Genomic DNA, 5,000 nt, shown 5'->3' with positions numbered 1-5,000 from the left:
TTCCTGTTCGCTCGCAGCTACTAAGGAAATCCTTGTTAGTTTCTTTTCCTCCGCTTAGTAATATGCTTAAATTCAGCGGGTAATCTCGCCTACTCTGAGGTCGTCGTGAACGTGAATTGTATGAAAATTCAATCGAATTTCATAAAAATCGCTCAAAGGCAAAAAAAACAAAGTCTAGAGGAGAGTGCGTTCGAACACAACAATATTCATATTATAACGTATATAAATGATAAATATACCGCGACACGCGCGACTCCGTATCGTCGCGAAAAATCGTTCGCGAACGCGTCTTATGCGCCTCACCAGTGGTCTCTGCTGCGTCGCGTGTCTATATTCTCTTTTTACACTCTTCTCCTTCTTCTATCACATTTTACTCGATCGCGAAAAAGACTCTCGCTAGACGATCTCGCGCTCCGGTTAACTTTAACGCCCGTCCGAGAAGAATTTTCGGGGACTGGACGACCGAAGCGGATCTCGCGCGGTCTCGCGATCGACAGTGAAGAGAAGTGCAGAAGAGGAAAAGAAGACACGACAAACACACACCATGGGGCGACCGACGCGTTCGTTTCAACGCTTTCGCACAAAGTCGGCGGCGGTTATATATTTATATCATTATATTCCGGCGGACGGGACGCGACGTTCGAAAGCCTCGCCAAAGAGGAGCTCCTGCCTCTTCCTCTCTCTTTTCTACGAGAAAAGATAAACGTATTTTACGGGGATACGGAAACGTTACCACGTGGTGTCACACACGATCGTCCGTCTCTTCTCTATAGCAGAAACCGATAAAAATACACCTCCCGAAAGAGAGTATATGGTGATTCTTTTTATATATATATATTTCGAAATACAACTGAACGTGGCGGAAGCGCACGGTGGTGGTCCAGCGAGGACACGCGACGACGGGGAATAAGAACTATTCGACCCGTTACGAATACGCATGCTCGTCCCGCACGATTTTAACACACACCGTGTTTTTCTCCAGTCGTCAAAGCGTTCGTGCGTCGAATTCGAAAAATAAAAAAAAAAGAAAAACACCTTTTCTCTCTCTCGGGGTAAAAGAGTCGATGTGTATTGTGTATAAAGGTTCTGCGAGAAGTCTCGTTTTGACGTGTGTTCCGCCGATAACGACGATCCTCCGAAACGGGGATACAGAAACGTTACACCTCACAACACGATCTCCGTCTCTTCTCTATAGCAGAAACCGATAAAAATACACCTCCCGAAAGAGAGTATATGGTGATTCTTTTTATATATATATATTTCGAAATTCAACTGAACGTGGCGGAAGCGCACGGTGGTGGTCCAGCGAGGACACGCGACGACGGGGAATAAGAACTATTCGACCCGTTACGAATACGCATGCTCGTCCCGCACGATTTTAACACACACCGTGTTTTTCTCCAGTCGTCAAAGCGTTCGTGCGTCGAATTCGAAAAATAAAAAAAAGAAATACACCTTTTCTCTCTCTCTCGGGGTAAAAAGAGTCGATGTGTATTGTGTATAAAGGTTCTGCTGCGAGAAGTCTCGTTTTGCCGTGTGTTTCGGTAACGACGATCCTCCGAAACGTACATCTCATTCGTAAGAGAGGAAGAAAACAATCTCCCTGGGGCCAGTCGGTAATATACCGACATACGACGTGTCGTGCACATCCGTCTCACGCACGGTATACAAAATATGAATAAAACGTGTGTAGTCTCTCTCTCTCGACTTCTTAATATTTTCTTTCACCTCTGACGCATCATTTCAGGTGACGTCGGGAGCGCGGGAAAAAAAATTTTTCTAAACACACGAAACCGTTCATCTCACGAACAGCCGAAAAAGTTGTCGCTCAGATCCATATCGCAGTGGAGCGGTATCCGCGGGCGGTCGTAATTGAACGACGCACGACGCCGCGAACACTCACGCGAGTCCATACAAACGATTCCGATCGTTTTGCAACAACTAGAACGTACACTGTCCGTGAAATTCACAGAATTTTCGCGTGTCCGCGACAAACGCCGACGAGACACCCATCGTTCGCTCGTACGTAGCATCCTTCTCTTAACCCGACTCAGAGACGTTCTTTGCGCCCTTCGGTAAAAAAACGTTCGATCCGAAGAGGTGAACGACGGCGGGGATTTGACAGAGCTACGCAAGCAGTGTATGGTACGTAAACGACCCTCAGCCAGGCGTGGTCCAGGAATTGTATCCGTGGACCGCAATGTGCGTTCGAAATGTCGATGTTCATGTGTCCTGCAGTTCACACGTTGACGCGCAATTAGCTGCGTTCTTCATCGACCCACGAGCCAAGTGATCCACCGTTCAGGGTAATCGTATAAATTTTATATTTCACATATATAATTTTATTCTCACTTGTTCGACCTAATATCTCTCTTCTTTCAAAGAGAAGATAAAAGTTGATACCTGAATCTCCGACCAGCGCGCGAAGGAGATTCAGGCGTCGCCTTGGAGACGACACCGAAGCCTTTCGAGACGAAAAACGTTCAAGTAATATGTATATATTTCTCGACGTTCCGGGCGTATAGTGCATTCAAAAACCCGCGAAAGACGCAGAAGACTCGCACGCGTGGAAACGACGGGGATATATTTTGTATCCTACCCGATACTGAATCCATCGCGTGCAGTCGACCCTCGCGTTCTTCCGATCAGACGCATCTATTGTTGCGCGCATGTTTTCGCGTCGCATCGCGCGAAACGTTGCACGAATCGTACCGATCGATCGATTGAAAGCAAATAATGAAAAAAGACTTCACAGCTGGCTCTTTGCCGGTCATTCGTCCCATGTTATCTCTTGCCGCGAAATTGGCGCGCAAGAGTTGGGTGTCAGACGCGCGGCTTTAAAACGAGCTTCACGGCCGGTCCCTTCGTTACCGCTTTCGTTCTTTCTCTCGGAACGACCATGAACGAACACGACGAGCGACGCTACGGCATACACACGTCCACGGATTCGATTAAAAAAACAGACTTCACAGCTGGCTCTTTGCCGGTCATTCGTCCCATATTATCTCTTGCCGCGAAATTGGCGCGCAAGAGTTGGGTGTCAGACGCACGGCTTTAAAACGAGCTTCACGGCCGGTCCTCTCAATTCCGTGTACGGTACACGCAAGATGCGGGTTCCACTTCCAGACTACCCGGTCCCTTCTCTCTACGAGAATCGATAGTAGAAGAACGGCTCGAAAACGCGTCTCAGAGACTAGGGGAAAAGAAGCGGTATGCGAGCGAAACGAAAACGCATTATGGAAACGTCGCGAAACAATGTTCGACGGTTGCTCGGTTCCAATCGTGCGGCCGTTTCAATTTCTCGTGCGCTTCACCGTCCCTCCGTAACTCTGGCCGATCGCGTATACCGAAGAGCCGACACGCGCAAAAACCACAGGCATTGTATACTGTGTATATATATATATATATGTTACAGTCACAGCCTTCGCGCGTTTTACTCTCCGACGCGGGGTTTCCACGACGAAAGAGAGACAGTTTCGTGGCGGGTGACTCGGCCGAATCGCTACGACGGGTATTTCTATTATAGAACGAATCATCGCCACCCTTTACCAGTGCCCGACGAAGGAATCACAAGGTCATCTGGAGTTTACAATGCCAGCGACGGTAATTCCAACGAAGACCCGATAAGTCAACTCATCGTTCTATTTCTCCCCGTACAGAAAAGCGAATCGACGCTAATGCACCTCGCGCAAGCACGAACGTTCTCTTCGCGTGGATCGTCCCATCGTCCAAAGATGTAAAGACGCATTGGAGATCGTGGTCTCTGGCGGGCTCATTGCACGCCCCACTGCATATCTTTCCTCGAATCGAGAATGATTCGTCCACTAAGGCTGCGAAACTACGCGTCGAGGAAACTAGGGGAAAGAAGCGGGATGCGAGCGAAACGACAATACATTATGGAAACGTCGCGAAACAATGTTCGGCGGTTGCTCGTTTCCTCCTGCGGACGTTTCATTGCTCGGGCGCTTCACGTCCCTCCGTAACCTTCGCGCGATCGCGTGCCCCGGAGAGCCGGCAACCGGTGAACCACAGGCGTATAAACTATAGTCTTCTATAGCAAGCCTTCGGCGGTTACTCTCCGACGCGGGGATTCCACGACGAGAGAGAATTTCGTGGCGGGTGACATCGGTCGAAACGCTACGACGGGTATTTCTATTATAGAACGAATCATCGCCACCCTTTACCAGTGCCCGACGAAGGAATCACAAGGTCATCTGGAGTTTACAATGCCAGCGACGGTAATTCCAACGAAGACCCGATAAGTCAACTCATCGTTCTATTTCTCCCCGTACAGACAAGCGAATCAACGCTATCGCACCTCACGCATGCACGAACGTTCTCTTCGCGTGAATCGTCCCATCGTCGAAAGATATAGCCGCTTGGAGATCGTGGCCCATCAAGTTCTTCCGTAACTCCTGCGCGATCGCGTACCCCGGAGAGCAGGCAACCGGTGAACCACAGGCGTATAAACTATAGTCTTCTATAGCAAGCCTTCGCGTTTACTCTACGACGCGGGGATTCCACGACGAGAGAGATTTTCGTGGCGGGTGACACGGCCGAATCGCTACGACGGGTATTTCTATTATAGAACGAATCATCGCCACCCTTTACCAGTGCCCGACGAAGGAATCACAAGGTCATCTGGAGTTTACAATGCCAGCGACGGTAATTCCAACGAAGACCCGATAAGTCAACTCATCGTTCTATTTCTCCCCGTACAGAAAAGCGAATCGGCGCTATCGCACCTCACGCAAGCAGGAATGATCTCTTCGCGTGGATCGTCCCATCGTCGAAAGATGTAAGACGTACAGAAATCGTGGTCCATCACGATTATTCGTAACTCTCCGAGTCGCGTATCTGAGAGTAGGGCAAACGGAGAACCACAGGCATAAATAATACTATATATTTCTTATATAGTTAGCCTTCGCGTTTTACTCTCCGACATGGGGATTCCACGACGAGAGAGAGTTTCGTGGCGGGTGACTCGGCCGAATCGCTAC

The 5,000-nt window shown here is 49.1% G+C and overlaps 2 non-coding genes across 2 annotated transcripts in view; both read right to left on the bottom strand.

Annotated features, from left to right (window-relative positions):
• Nucleotides 1–103, bottom strand: part of LOC143176154 (large subunit ribosomal RNA) — a 4,007-nt gene extending 3,904 nt beyond the window's left edge. The window contains exon 1 of the ribosomal RNA XR_013000743.1: nt 1–103. This exon is cut by the window's left edge and continues 3,904 nt beyond it. This is a non-coding gene — a ribosomal RNA (large subunit ribosomal RNA).
• Nucleotides 104–2,154: 2,051 nt separating this feature from the next.
• On the bottom strand, nt 2,155–2,309 carry LOC143176153 (5.8S ribosomal RNA). The gene has a single exon (XR_013000742.1). It is a non-coding gene; the product is annotated as a 5.8S ribosomal RNA (ribosomal RNA).
• Between the last annotated feature and the right edge of the window lie 2,691 nt (nt 2,310–5,000).

The sequence above is a fragment of the Nomia melanderi genome, unplaced genomic scaffold, assembly GCF_051020985.1.
Source record: "Nomia melanderi isolate GNS246 unplaced genomic scaffold, iyNomMela1 scaffold0396, whole genome shotgun sequence".
Lineage (NCBI taxonomy): Eukaryota > Metazoa > Arthropoda > Insecta > Hymenoptera > Halictidae > Nomia > Nomia melanderi.
This window is presented reverse-complemented; position numbering and strand designations above follow the sequence as displayed.